The sequence below is a fragment of the Schistocerca nitens genome, chromosome 3 (assembly GCF_023898315.1).
Source record: "Schistocerca nitens isolate TAMUIC-IGC-003100 chromosome 3, iqSchNite1.1, whole genome shotgun sequence".
Lineage (NCBI taxonomy): Eukaryota > Metazoa > Arthropoda > Insecta > Orthoptera > Acrididae > Schistocerca > Schistocerca nitens.
This window is the reverse complement of record NC_064616.1, coordinates 340,318,684-340,335,396: the sequence shown is the minus strand read 5'-3', so window position 1 is coordinate 340,335,396 and position 16,713 is coordinate 340,318,684.

The window sequence follows — 16,713 nt, the reverse complement described above, 5'->3', positions numbered from 1 at the left end:
CAAAGTAAATAAGACAAGCCTTCTCGTTAGCTCGTAAGGCATGTGTGTGATGTCCTTAGGTTAGTTAAGTTTACGTAGTTCTAAGTTCTAGGGGACTGATGACCTCAGAAGTCCCATAGTGCTCAGAGACATTTGAACCATTTTCTTCTACGACAAGTATAATCTTGGTTCTAATGTTCATTTATGTGATTTACTTTTGTATAAAGCATAAGATATCTCATTCAACTGAGTCAGCTATCCATTGGATACCTGTTCAATGAATACGAACTAGTAATAAGTAATTTAAGAGGAAAGTGTAAATAGTGTATGGAACCAAACCAGAATCACAAATTACGTTAATTAAGGTAACTAATAGTCGAGTTTTAGGTTGAGAAGCAACCCACAAAACAGTTATGGAGTAACTTTTTTTGAATGCAGGGTAGGTGTAGGCTAATTAGTTATAAGTGAAATAGATGGAAAGTTCCGGGCGAACATTTTTTAAATAGAGGGGTTGTGTTACGGCACCGGATATTAAGGGGTAGAAATTAGAAAAATGTATTAAAATTCGTTCACACTGCCATTGCCAAATTCGAGTCGTGGCAGGGACAGAGGTGGACACAGGAAGGGAGCTAGTATGTCGGAAGTAAATCAGGTCGTTGACACATTACACCAGCTGCCGAGTGAGGATAAGAATTCAGCAAAAAGGAGATTTCGAAAGAAAAACAAAGTAATTAAGACAAGCCTTCTCGTTAGCTCGTAAGATATGTTGGAAGAAACTCTTTCCCTTTCAGAAGAGCGCATAACAAGATACTGACAAAGCAGTTAAAAGCCTGTTAAGTAAATATGGCAGTGTAAGGAGCACACATGGGACTATTACGAACTGGGCCTTGCACCATAGCGTCATGATAGCTCCCTGTAAATATTCCACTCGGCAGCTGTCGTCGTGAGTTGATAATTAGGATCAATGTCATTCACAGTAATAGCACTCGATTCCATGATTATAACAGCGTAGTGAGTCTAAGTCCTAGGTGCTCCAAAACAGTCTGTGAACTAGCTGAAGATGTATTCGAGACGATGGCCTTCACCTAATGAACTTCATGCTCGCTGCTTACCATCTACTGATGGAGGAACTGATTGTTTTCCAACAGCAAAACGTCACAGGGTAACAACTGCTGGATATCAGTTAAAGCTTCCAGATAAATTTCCTCCTGTTGAATTCTGCCAGTGGTTTCTGAGTGAAGTGGAACCAGGGATTTTAGATCCTCAGTTTTTGATTTCTTAATTTGAGACCTGGTTCAGCGTGATAGGATATGTCAACTCACAGAACATGACCCATTATGAATCAGGAAATCCCCCATAAATACTGTGAAGACCTGTTGCATAATCTCAAGCCTGCTGTTTGGTGCCCATAGTGTGGTGTCTGCATCGTAAGACGTTTCTTTCACCGAAATGTTAACGCTAACCAGTATGCCGAGTATTGTTTACTCCACTTGTATAGATCATCTCATAGAGAATGGAAGACTGTATGGGCAGTTTCAGCAAGAAGGAACAACAGTACACAAAATCATAGAATGACTGACTGATGACGGCTAAAAGTTTTGCTTTAAGGCAGTTAATAACGACAGCAGTTTGTAGGGATGACTTACATGTCGTATATTCTTGGCGCGGGTGGGCAAATGTAACACTGAAATAATTGTCATTTTGACTTTCATACGCGTGTACAGCTATCTATGGGCAAAAGAAATCTCGTTCAGGAGGTTCGTTCCGAATAACGGGAAACTCTGGTTGAATATGATCTCAACGAACTTGGAGTTTCTAATCCGTGAATGGGAAGCGCCAGCTGACCACACTATCAAAAGCTTTGAATGTGCCTCAGCGACTACTGTTCGGCAGAGTCCTGTGTGCCATAGTGTGATATTTATGCCAATATTCTGGCCACGTTCTGTCTTATTTTATCATAAAAGCTCACGCTGCTGCCAGTTAGCGAGAAAGTGAAGTCATTAGGACACGTACCCCATCCCACAAACGATAGATAGAAGGAGCGCGAAAGAAAGAAGCTGAGTCGTGTTGAAGAGTGCATTGAGAAAACTGTGGTTAACCTGTCGACACAGGCTCCAAGCGCGAATTTCTTATTATTTATATCTAATTTTGAAATGTTGTCCAGAGTTCCAATTATGCTGATGACATTATCCACACTACTAGCTTTCTAATTATGGTTTCAATAACTCTAATTTCACGTTCCAAGGTTAGTTAAAGATTTTATTTAATATTATTTTTCATTGCCAGACTGACTCGAAAAATCACGAGCGCGCCATGAGCAAGCAGGAGCGAAACAGGCAAGCTAGCTTATCAGTCAGTTCAGAACAAACGTAAAAGCAGTTCACTTTGACAGATTACGTCAAAGATTCTGGCAGTACAGAAGTACCTTTCACACACGTACCATGTTCGTGATACTATCAGATATTGTGTCTTATTCAGATGAAGTTTAAACCAGCGTAGGGAAGCATTTGCATACAGGGTCAGTAATAAATTTTTTTGTCAGGCAATATTTCTGTGCGGAGTATGTTACGTCATTTAACGCAGAAGTGAATTATGGATTGAAATTGCCTCTGGGACATGTGTGTACGGTTTGTATCTGGTAAAGAACTCATGTGCTGACCGTTGTTACATATTATTCTGGTGGTCGATAAGTAATAAGTGGATTCCGCGACCTTTGGTGAAATCTATAACACTAAACTGGTACTCAGAAAACATTCATTACAATATAAAGTTTCCTGATTTTGAGATCTGAGTAATAAAATTTCGTGTGCTATGGGGGCATTAGGAGCCACTGCACTTCGCATCCCTTACTGGGGAAACAGCCACTAAACGGCATGTATTTGGTTCAGTAGAAAATGTTCTGACCACTGGATGCTGCATGTGAACGTTGAAAACAATCAATAGACAATATATATTTGGCGATATACCAAATATTTTACGAGGCCGTGATAAAAAGTTATGTCTGCGAATCTTATATGTGAAAACTCTTAAAGCTTTTTACGTAAAACAAATCTCATTAACATTCAGTGTAAATTTCCCCTCTTCCTCTTACATGAGATTTTAATTACCTTACTTATACATCGCTTACTTGCTTTTTTTGGGTTTTCTGGATAACTTGTAGGCAAGCATCTTTCAAATATTGACACATATTCACTATGGAAGAAATTAAATTTGAGATCAGTATATCTTTCTGTGTATACCTTATCCCATACCACCGCTTTTAAGTTACTCTTAAAACGCTACAGCCTGGTCTCATTAATAAGCTCCATATGACTGCCGCGCGGAGTGACCGAGCGGTTTAGGCGCCATGCCACGGATTGCGCGGCCCTCCCACCAGAGATTCGAGTCCTACGTCGGGCATGGGTGTGTGTCTTGTTCTTAGTATAAGTTAGTTTAAATTCATTTAAGTAATGTGTAAGTCCAGCGACCAATGACCTCTGCAGTTTGGTCCCTAAGGAATTCACACACAAACACACACACGTGACTGCAAGGTGCTATATTGTTTATTCATATTAACTGTGCTTCATCATCAGATAGTCCATTAACAGTTTCATACATATTAACTGTCTCAGCCTGAGCACCGTTTATAAATACATTATCAATCAGCGTTCTGCTATCTTGTTGCACACGTGCTGCAGAATTAACTACTGAAACCAGACTGAAACAAACAAAATGTGATTCCGGTTCGTTTTTTCTGTCTGTAGCTTTTAAGAAATCTATACTGAAATCCCTACAAACTGTCTGACAGGTAGCCCAATAATGCATCTAGATTTGTTATAAATAGCTGGAAGTCCCTAGAAGGGATATGCAGACTGTTACAGTTACAAGAGAAAATTCTGCTGTAACAACTGAAAACCCCATGCCTGTAGGTTTTGATCTACACAAAACCTTTTTGTTTCTGTATTTATGACTTTATGTCCAACTCATACATTATAGCAACTCCTCGTTTTTCTATGTTAACTCTACGTGAAAATTATGGTAGCCTATAATCCTTGATGTTTAATTTCTCCATCTCCGTGGTTACCAGTGTTCACAGATGGAAAGAACATCTATTACTTCAGAATTTTCCACATCTCCTAAACATAGAAGAACCTCATGTGTCTTGTTCCTCATCCCGCACATGTTCTGATGGAACAAATCAAATTAACTTTTCACGAAACTGTAAAAATGTTTCATAGTCCTTTTATGCTCTAATGTCTTTCAAGACTGTATGTTTATAACCTAACTGTAACCTAAGAAATATTTGACTCCTGTAATCACAGGGAATTTGTCTTGTGTGCTCGTGGCCTTCCTTATACTTTCTGAAAGATGTCCAGTTAATCTGTAATTTTCCCTCCCATAAAAGTGCAGGACTTGATCTGTGTACCCCTATCTCTCAATCACAACAACAGGTACAGCACAGATATGAGACTTTGCTGCAGTCTTAAGCAATCTACTGATCTCTTTGTTTACACAGCTCAGAGATGTGTTAATCTACAGGGTGAGTCATAAAAGAGGAAAAACATGTTGCACAAATTGTAACACACTGAGCTACAAACATAAATTCGTTTTCCGCATGTTCCTATGTCAATAAAGGACAATGCAATTGAATGTAAAAATCTGAAAATATGAAGGGGACTTTTGGGTGTTACTGTGCGCCGACATTGGCCAAGGGGACTTATCGGCAACACGGCACAACACGGAAGTGTTGTAGGTAGTCTATCAGCTCACGAGAAGGCGAGGCATGCGGTGGCAAGCTGCGGTCTGCGTGACTCAACGAGCAATGACAGCGCCCACATCTATCTCGTACCGGTTAAGCCGGCCGGTATTATGTATCGTAGCTAGTTGGCATAGAGAAAGGAACGTGAGGAGGGGCTGCACTACTGTACATGCATGTTTTATAAATTGGTTTTTGTGTTCCAGACTTAGTTTTAAGAAACGAGTGCGTAGATGGAGAATACAAACTACAACTACACAGGTATGTGGCACTTAATACAAACGAATACATTACAGCTGTACAAATCGAAACTAACATTGAAACACATGACCAGAAGTTTCACTGGTGGTTTATGAGTACTGTTCGAAATGACGGCCACGATGTGTGTGGCAAAGTTGCACTCTTCGCAGGAAGGATTGCTGAACACGATCCAACTTGTATGTATCTCTTTGCGTAATATCAAAGGCGTGTTGTATTCTGCGTTGAAGGATGTTGACGTCAACAACCTCTCCTTCATAAATCACAGATTTCAGATGGCCCCACAAAAAGGAATCCAGTGGATTCAGGTCTGACGATGTTCATGGCCATGCTACAGGGCCTATACGACCGATCCATTTCGAAGGGAAGCCACTGTCCAGGTGGCGTCGCACTGTGCCGCTGAAGTAAGCGGGAGCACCATCATGCATGGTTCAAATGGCTCTGAGCACTATAAGACAACTTCTAAGGTCATCAGTCCCCTAGAACTTAGAACTACTTAAACCTAACTAACCTAAGGACATCACACACATCCCTGCCCAAGGCAGGATTCGAACCTGCAACCGTAGTGGTCGCGCGGTTCCAGACTGTAGCGCCCAGAACCGCTCGGCCATTCCGGCAGGCCATCATGCATGTACAACAGGTCCATAAGAGAGGCCAAACTAACGTCTTCCAACAATTCCGGTAATGTAGCATCCTGGAAACGCAGATGCCGCTCTTCTGTAAGCTTTTGTGGTAGCACGCGTGGCCCTATGAGATGGTGATCAACAATACCACACCAGATATTGACACCGCATCGTTGTTGGTACCCTCGTGTCACTGTGCTGCGGGGGTTTTCATACGCTCACTCGTGCCAATTAACGAATTCACTACACCCTCCTTCGTGAAATAGGTTTCGTCGGTGAACAGTATTCTTCGTGAAAAACGCTGGTCGTGCGTCTGACGCTGTAGGATAAACTCCAGCCTCCTCTGGTACTCTTCCGGCAATAATGCCTGTACCTTCTACATGCGAAAGGGATGGTAATGGTTTCTGTGGATTACTCGCATAACAGTAGATTGTGATATTCCGACCGCAGTGGCGATAGACTTGGTGCTTATTGTTCGGTCGTCCGCAATAGTTTGTAACACTTTTTCTTCGTCATCCTCACTGTACGTAGACGGTCAGCCACGACCACTAAATCCTTGAGGTGCTACACATGCACCATACTCCCTCAAGCGCCTGTCCACAGAGTGAAACGTTTTTGCGGATGGAAGGCGCCGGGCAGGAAACCTCTCGTAATATGGTTACCTTGCAACGTCAGCTTTTCCATCTGCAAACCCGTAGGTGAGGTGGATGTCGGCGTATTTCTCGTTCATGAAACTTGCCATGGTACTGCGACGCGGCCGTTAGCAGCTGTCGACATGGCGAGTATCGGCAGAGTGAACAGCGCAGAGGTGTTGTAAACACATCATGCACGCCACGGTTTCACTTCCGCCGTTGGCCACTCTTTCCGCTTACAGGACACATATTCCCTAACATGGGACTGTACACTCCGTTACCACCGGCACATGTGATTCACAGATTCCGATAGAATTTCACAAACATTACCACGCGATTTGTTCTTTCTCGTCTCTTTCAAACTCTGGCAGATACACATCAGCTCATTGGTGTGTCATGTGTTGTATCTATGGGTGAATTGCATGTCGTGATCGTGAGGCTCGTCGGTATCTCGTTCAATGGTTACCACGTGTTTTTGTTTTACGTTCACAATATACCGAGGAGAACGAAATTAACAACGGTGCGTCACGTGTTACGCATAGCAGCATGCCGTCCTCGACATATTTTTCCTCATTTATGACTCACCCTGTATTTCTGGTCATGTTACTACAAGACCTCCACAAACCCCACACGAGTGTGGGCTATTCATGCACCTATTTCCTTCAGATCGTCTTTAATGCTATGCTATTAGTTGTTAGCCTGTCTGTTTACTGCTCCTTCTGCTATAAGTACCTGATCATCAAAATCTCAACACAAAGCCCATGCGTTCTCTTCACCTGGCTAAGCTTGACACTAGGTTTCACGATGCTCGTGATCTGGTGCACTATACCTACTTTCCCAGTAGCATTTAGTCTACACCCCTTCCGTGACAGCTACTTAGCAGCCGGTCCCTTTGCTTTCCATTTGCGTTTTCAACTGACTTAGTCTTAAAGTTGTTCCTACTCGTCTGCTACACTCTACATTGCTACAAAACTGTTTGAGGCTTTCTGCTAGTTCATGTAACAAGTCAAACTCATTGGTAACCGGAATCCGAAATGTGGCTTCTAGGGCTCTCTACTTTTGCTTATTGCTTGTCACCTTTTCCCAGCTACCATTGTCTCTTTCCCCCTTCAGCCTATTTAATTCAAAATACATCATTTCTAATTCATCTTGAAGGACATAAATTTTTCTTCCATTTATATTATTGTCATGTCTCGACAACATCATCTTCAACTCTGTGGGAAAAACTCTGATAATATACTGTCTTCCCCACTGCAATGATACCAGTCAAATAGTAACCCACAGTCCTGACTGTTTTCTCCCATGACAATTAAAAACGAAGTATACTATGACTATAATATTAATGAGTCACAGTTGCGATAGGTCTACTCATGCAAATACCGGGGTGTAACGCTTGGTAGGAATATGAAACAAAATGATCACATAGGCTCTGTTGGGGGTAAAGAACGTAACAGACCTCGTTTTATCGGTAGAATACTGAGGATTTGCAAGCAGTCTTCAAAGGATATTGCTCTTGAAGACAGACACAAACTGTCGCGAAAAAGCCTTCTTAGAATGTTTCAGGGACCGTCTTTAAATGATGATCCTAGGAATATACTACAACCTCGTACGTATTGACCCCTTATGGATCGTATGGACAGGATTAGATTAATTATAGCACGCATGGAGGCATTTAAACAATCATTCTTCCCTTTCTCCATACGTAAATGACACTGTAAAAAACCTAGTAAGTGGAACAATGGGACGTACTGTCTGCCTTGCACTGCACACCCGTTTGCAGAGTGTACATGCATATGTAGATACAGATGTAACTAACTTACGGCAACATCAACACTTGTCACAAATGACGACACTTTTGCAGTAAACTACACAGCACTCACACGCACTTTAACTGTAATAAAATAAGAATTAGTAAAAACTTATCTTTCGAGGCGCTTCGCAGTTAACTCTTAGGAGGCTCTATGGTGCTCAACAAGTGAAAATTAGTTTCATGGTTTTTTATGAAAACATTAATACTGGACAGGCTCTTACAAAATGTTCATTGTAGCGTAACTTTTCCTGACTGTGAGACTTAAGTAATAAAAATGAAGTGGAATCCCAGTATTTTGAACTTTCATCATAGCGTCGAAATATTTCCCCACACTACTCCAAAGATTCACTGATTAATGCATACATGTTTGCATCTGCAGTCTATGGAGAAGAAATCCAGTGGGGACAACAAGACAGTTACGGAGGACACGAGGTAAGCATACCTGTCACAATCCACATAAGAAGAAGTTCTACGGAAAATGCTGAAATGTTTTCTCGAGAAATAATCAACGTAGCCCCCAACATGCAACAACTCGCAATGAAAAGCCTGCGCAGTTAACATATCCAACGCTGTAATGTGTCACGGTAGGACGATTCTATGTCTCACGATAATTAGGTAAGGAGGTGTAGGAACCCTACAACTGGAAACAGGAATCTTGGCTTAATCATCTGAATGGCGGGAACGGAAATAATGCATAAAAACCCTCAGTCTCAAGGTTTACTACTTGCAGATGTAGTGGATACTTGCTGAGAAGTAACAGTCGTTAGCAGTGAGCTTCTGGGCGCACCAACAGTGGCGATAACCGCGAAGCTGTATGTGAATTGACATCTATTTCTGTAGCTACTCGTTAAAACAAAATATCGAGCAAAAGTTCGCCAGTAGATATTTCCTGTATTCTGGGAGGGGTTGGGGGTGGGAGAGGGGGTTTGTAAACGCTAAAAGAGGACCGCGATGAGCTGTCATCCTTATTAGAGAATTTCGCAAGCGAATGCAACTTATCATAAGAAGGCACGCACGAACCGTCACATTGTGTTCGTAGTCATTAAACTGCAAGTTGGTGCCTTCTAGCCTGTTTCAATCTACCAAAGGAACCAAAAATTTAACCGGATCTCGAAAATCAGTGTCAAGGAATATCCATAGTACAGATAGAAGCACCAAGGAACACGACTAACCTACTAAACTGAGATTTCAGTCGCACTTTAATGTACATGTATTGTAAACTCAACAAGTCCACAGTTATGTGCGGTATTACACCTACGACATCATTCGTGCACTTTGGACACAGGATGTCAAAGAGTATTACTTTGACGCCTTGCAACAGGAAAATGAAACCTCTAACTCATTCCTATTATACGCATTAAAACAGAGCTCACTACCATCAGCTCTCAGTCATCTGAAGCGCACAATTTTGCTTATAATTCTCATACCCCTGTGTCCATGCACCGTATGGTAACGAAGCTGAAACATATCCGTTGTCGGTCAATTGACACCCTCCAAGACGATACGGGAAACTAGTACACGACGCAAGGCGATATCTAACATCATATCATCGACCACTGCGCACTCTTATATACAAAAGAGTGTATGGAACAGACATGTGTCACATCTCTTTTCATACCATCTCAGATGCGTGCAGTAAACTTTTAATAGCTTGCTTATAGTCAGACGAATTCTATAAAATTCTCAAACCGCCTCCAGATAACAGGTCATTGCTCACGGAGTTTTATGTCAAATTTTGGCCACTTTTTGGTGAACAAACGACAGTGAGTTTCAAATACTTGCCCTGTGGTGTAAGCCCTACCACCTGTTTTTCACAAGGCGTCACGTTTTGTATTCCCAGAGTTACGACATCTCACACAACAAAGTATTTTATCCCCTAACACATTCTACTGAGTATATTTTCTACACGGTTCTACTTACAGGCATAAAGTCCTTGGAGAACTCCACAAATGGGCATCTATATGCAGTCTATTTGGTCCACATGCCTTTATAGATATCTAATAGGTGATTCTCTGTGAGAGAGACTCAGACAAGAGAAAGATACCTCTTAGGGATCTGTTTTAAGAGTGGCTTGGTTCCTACAGCAAATAATATTATTGTGTCCAAAGTTGGACGTTCGTGGACAAGTACACAATATTTTCAAATACAGCCTTTCAGTGATTGCTCGTTAGGTGTAGCTGGCGATTAGGCGATGGCAGGAGTTTGCAGACAGATCAAGAGATAAATTTGTAGCACATAAATATGTGTGTATTTCAAAAGTTCTGTTCACCTCTTTATCTTACCTGTACTAAAATTGGGGAGTGTTTGTACTGACATGACTCATAGCACCATGATTTGGTCATAGGTGGTTTCCAAGTTCTTTCATACAAACAAAAAGTTGTGAAAGTAACTATTGATTAGACCATAGGCGAAACAAAAATTTGGAAGAGGAATTTTTGTCCGCAAATTATCTCTACTACCTGCTGGGGTATTCTTAGCTAGTCACCTTAAATGTTTTGTATGTCCACTAGACATACCATTCCATCGGAGGTATTGTTTCATTCATCAGTATTGTTGCATTGCCAAAAGTCGATGTAGAAAATGTAGGATATAGCTCTATGAATTATTTTGTGTTTCAAGCAAGTTTCAGATCAGCAAGCCACACATATACCTACATTGCATACAATAAAATTTTTAAGAAACATTTTGCTGTGGAAATCGAGCCCAGTGCTATTTTGTGAAGATACTTTATTGAATGTCACATCTCTAAAGCGAAATTTCACAGACGCGACTATGTGATTCAATATGATCAAGGTTGTAGTTTGCCTCAGTACTTCTGCCAATCGTATTAACCTCCGTGGAATGGTTGAAATCCGCTCTACAGATGCGTGTGAGGACAACTGAGTAATTATTTCAAAGATGACCAGAAATTCTGATTTTATCAAGCTAACATTAATGTTCAGGAGAGTGACTTGTTGATGATATGCTGACCAGTGACGAGATAGGCACATGCGAAACAGTATCTCTGATGACGGAGTCGCAGAGTTTAGTTTTGTAAAGCTTTTTGATGTACGTTTTGTATACACAGAGACGCCAACATCAGTGTTATAAGTAAGCTAAACGGTAGACTCACGTCCTGCATCTTAAATTCTCGTTGGAACTGCTGTTACTCCGAGTAGCAGGAAGTATACGTTGCAAAGACTGGCTGACTGTGCTGTAGAGCTCACGCAGACGGCTGAGGATCCAGTTTGTCGGGATTGAGCCCGCCGAGCAACGATGGCTGTGGGGGCGTCCCTCTTCAAACTTGACAGCTCTGTCCTTAAACTTCTCAGGAGTGAAGGCACTCTCAATGGATTCTGTCTCTTGTCTACCGAAACCGCAACTGAGCCCACGATTGTAGGAAATATTGCTATTCTGTTCTGTGGGAGAGAAATAAAACATTTACAGTGACAAACTCCTGACACGTGATTATAATGGTTTGAATCTAATTATAATTTACGGACATTTCCACAAAGATAAATAAAACGGTATAATTTAAACAACTGTTCTATTCGAATATACATATATGCGAGAAATTTGAACTTAATGTAAATACTTCAGAAAGATCTGTATATTTCGTTACGGAAATTATTTCTACAAATTTGAAGCTACATATGTTAACGTTCTTGTTATGGCACACACGAATTATTGGCGTCGTAACAAAGCACAAGGAGAACGTTAGAAAAATTCTTTGACCCCTTTTGTAATTGCTGTGAATATACGTAACTGACCTATCTTAAAATTACTGATGATGAATATTCGTTTCGTAGAAGTCTCTTTCGTAATCGGCGTATGGGGGAAGGTTATTCGAATTATGCCAATGTCATTAACATCCATCCAAAATCTGTGACCAAGACATGAAGAGTTGCAAAGAATAGAAAAGTCATCTAAGAATGAATATTAATTGCTAGTCTTGTAACGTATATAGAGACGTACGGTGTAAGCCGCTTTCGTCAGTCCAATGAGAGGTCACACGCACGCTGATGGATACCGAATTGAAGGTAAAAAGCTACGCAGTCACGTCCAATCTATAATCAAACAGCCCCAAACACCGTATACAGAGATCTTCAAACGTCAAGCTATAAGAGTTCATACAGAGAAGAGTACCAGGTAACCTCTAATAAATAAGCCTGCCGTAGATACTATGTGAGAGAACGTTATGCTTAGTTAAGCTTGTACACGGTTTGCCTATACGTACCTCTGGCTATGTCTGTATGTTACTTTCACTGTGACGAGAACTTCAACCTAAGGGTTCCTTCTTCTTCTTCTGTAGTGGTCAATCCAAGGATTGGTTTGCAACAGCTACAATGGCAGCTTGTCTCCATTCCGTGCGTCTTTCAGCTTTTCTCTTCATTTCTTTATAGGTGTTACATCCCACATCTTTCACGATTTGATCCATGTACCTCAGTCGTGGTCTTCCTCTTTGTCTTTTTCCCTCGACATATCCCTCTATGATTGTGTTCAGGAATCCTTTATGTCTTAATAGATGGCCTGTAAATTGCAATCTTCTTTTAACAATGAAACTCCAGAAGCTTCTCTTCTCACCTGCTCTTTCCAGAACCACTTCGTTTGTGACCTTGTCGATCCATTTTATTTTGAGCATGCGTCTATAGCACCACATTTCAAAAGAATTTAGCTTCTGGTCTTCCTCTGTCCCGAGAGTCCATGTTTCAAACCCATAGCATACCACACTCCACACATATGATTTCAAAAATCTTTTCCTGATTTCAAGTCTGATGCTCTTAGATGTTTATATGTTTTGCTTCTTGTTAAAAGCAGCCTTTACTTGAGCTGTTCTACTTCTCACTTCTGCCTTGCTCCTTCCATTCCTAGTAATATTACTGCCCAGATAAGTAAATTTATCAACTTGTTCAAGCAGTTCATTACCTACATGAACTTGGACTTTCACTTGATCTTCTTTGTGGCATGATATTACTTTTGTTTTTGCTTTTTAATTCTCATATTATATTCTTCACCCATAACTTTATCCATTCTATTCAGAACAATATAATCGGGAACTTTCGTTTTTCGTGGTCCGTGGTACCATCTGTTACTGTGTATACCACAATCTTAAGAAAGGTGATAGCTTGCAGAGACTAGTAAACCTCATCTACGTTTTACACTCGCTGAAGTTATAAACAAGTCTCGGTCCTCTTCTGCATGTTTATTGCAAAAACTTGAAGAAGCAGTGAAAAGTAGACCAAGAACCCAGCACAGAATCTCATTTCCTTATTATCAACATATCTCCCTCCCTAGCACAACATCAAAGTCATTCCATACTGTCTCCAACCACAGAGACATGAAAAATCTGAGCTTCAACCCGTCGCCGTTTCACTCCTGTACACAGCCAGTCGTGCACCAAGAAACAGATAGCCTCAAATCCCGCGTCACTCCTGATATGAGAGTGGGCTTCGGAGCAAGTATGTTGCCACCGCCGGCCAGTGTGGCCGAGCGGTTCTAGGCGCTACAGTCTGGAACCGCGCGACCGCCACGGTCGCAGGTTCGAATCCTGCCTCGGGCATGGATGTGTGTGGTGTCCTTAGGTTAGTTAGGTTTAAGTAGTTCTAAGTTCTAGGGGACTGATGACCTTAGACGTGAAGTCCCATAGTGCTCAGAGCCATTATGTTGCAACCCACTTCGAGTTACGACAGCGCTGGGGTGTTCAGCTCAGGCGTTCACATTCCTTCTCATCGGTTTCTAATTTGATCTACCTATCAGTCGGATCTACTGCAAGCCCAACTGTCCACAAAAGTGGAACACGTGGAAGATGAAATATTGAATAGTGACCATGAAACAGACTCCAGTACTTATAAAGCCATGCAAAATACCACGGGAAAATCGATATCGACGGAGATCTGAAAGAATGTCTTGCACAATCCTCCACAATAAAAACGTAATAAAAGTACACAGGTAACCTAGGTAATACGTCCTCTACAATAAAAATTGATGTCACTAGCAGGGGAGATAACTATAGTAAACCGGTGAATTATGAATCAGGGGGGAACAACATAATGTAAAACTGCACCACCATCACACACTATAATTACTGAGTAAACTCAACGAACGGACAATCAACAGACAAGCGCAGTGGACATACCTCGAACAAAGATGCAGCGACATCATCAAAAACAGATAATCACTTCCCCAAGCAGACAAAGACTAAGAAAAGACACCATTTAGAAATGGTGGATCCGAATCAGATTAATAAGGATATAGACTTAAACGTGAAAGTCAACAGAGGACGAAAGAATCACACACAACACCCTCCTATACATAACGAGAACAGGGCACGAAAAAGGCAATCAGTCATCTTGCTAACGACCGAGACAGCAGATAAACTAATACTGTAGGTAAATAATCAGACCACAGATGTTTAAGAATTATGTCACCTGCCACGTAACTTTACACGACAGATCGGAACCTCCGGATCTATTATAGGGACCGAAAACGAGCCCAAGGACTAACTGATTTGCCCCTACTTCCATATCGCCAACCCCCCTTCCCCCCCCCTCCCCCCAACCCGATCACCGTTTCTTCATTGGAAAACACTTCCAAAAATGATACAGATCAGTCCAATAAAAAGTTACGATTAAATGGCTGAACTTAGAAGTAGAGCAGAAGAAGTGGGAAGTAACCTTTGATGTAACCATGGTCATAACTGAACAATGGGAAACTCGCGCATTTGCCGGCAGACTTGAGTTACGTCCTTAGGTCACAAAGTGCGAAAGCAATTATTGCAATAAATATAACGATCAACAAAATCTCGGAAATGTGTAGCGAACACTGGGCTTCTACTGCTTTCCGATTCCAAACTAGCGAATGAATCCTCTCAAATCTACGAAGGGTTAGAGAAAGTTCCACCGGTCACACCAGTACTCAAGAATTCGATGAATTACAGACCAATATCTCTGATGTCGATTTACAATAGGGTTTTGGAACATACACTATTTCGAACATTATGAAATACTTCGAAGGTAAAAGTCTACTGACACACAACCGGTTCGGATTCCGAAAAGGTCGTTCTTTTCTTTATTGGAACGAATTTAAATTGAGTCCTTGTTTCTAGATCTCCAGAAGGCTTTTAACTCCGTTCTCCATACGGGACTTCTAATCAAATAGCGTTCCTACGGAGAACAGTTTGAGATGTGCGACTGGATTCACGATTTCTTGTTAGAAAGGTTACAGTACGTAGTAATCTGCGGAAAATCATCGAGTAAAACTGAAGTTATATCTGTTGTTCCCCAAGGAATGTTATAGGCGTTCTGCTGTTCCTAATCTATAGGAGACAATTTGAGGAGACCTCTTAATTTGCTTGCAGATGATGCTGTCATTTACCCTCTAATAGAGATCAAAACCAATTCCAAAATGACTTCGACGCGTTTTCTGTACTGTGTGAAAAGTGGCAATTGTCTCTAAATAAGGAAAAGTGTGTGGTCATCCACATAAATACGAAAAGAAATCGGTAAATTTTAGTTACACGGTAAGTCACAGAAATCTAAAGGCTCTCAATTCATCTAAATAGCTAGGAAGTACAGTCACGAACAATTTTAATTGGAAAGATCATATAGATATTGTCTCAGGAAACCAAACGAAAGACTGCATTTAATGATAGGACACGTACAAGATTGAACAGGTCTGCTGAAGAGACAGCCTACACTACGCTTTGTCATCTGCTAGCGTATTCATGTGCGGTATAGGATCCTTACTAGATAGAATTGACGGACATCGACGAAGTCCAAATGAGGGCAGCTTGTTTTGTATTGCGGCGAAATAGGGGACAGCGTGTCACTGATATGATAACCGAGTTGGGGTGGCAATCTTTAAAACAAAGGCGTTCTTTGTTTGCGGTGATATTTTTTGACGAAATTTCAATTACAATCCGAAAATATTTTATTGCCGCCAAGCTTCATAGGGAGAAATAATCATCCTTATAAAGTAAGAGACTTCAGAGATGTTAAGGAATGATTTAAGGGTTCAATTTTCTTACTTGCTGTTAGAGATTGGAACGGTAGAGAAATAGTCTGGAAGTTCTTAGAAAAACCCTCGGCGAGGAACTGAATTGCAGAGTAGTCATGTCGCTGTTGATGTAGAAATACGTTTTAAAAATTTTGGAGATTTTAGAGGATGAAATTCCGAACATTTTCCTATAGGAACCAACAGCCGGAAATAGGAAATAAAGTTTCTGTTTTACTGTGCAATTTCTACGCATATGGTAGGCTAAACGAAACACTAGCATACTGTAGTCTGGAAAATGTTTACTAACAGTAGAGTGCTATCAAAAATTGTAAGCCCATGCGACCATCAACTTCGTAACGTAATGTGCAACGAAGGACCACGTTTTGTCTCACCTCTGCAAGATTTTGCGCGTCCCTCTAACTGTATCAAACGCTGTTACGATGCACTCAATAAGCTCAAGTGATGTTCCTATCAGTGTTAAGTACACAAGGGTCTGTACATAGACATAGAGCAAAAAGTGAGAGGGGGTGGGGGGGGGGTTGGGGGTGGGATCAGAGGAGCGTACAGTCCAAGGTAATGAGCGTCTCCTTCCAATTACCTTATACCTGAAGCAGTGCGTGAGGTGCGGCCTGGCCATCCGAACAATGAGCGCTGGTGCACAAGACCGTTGGTAACTGTTTTACCGCCCAGGGCGAGAAATAA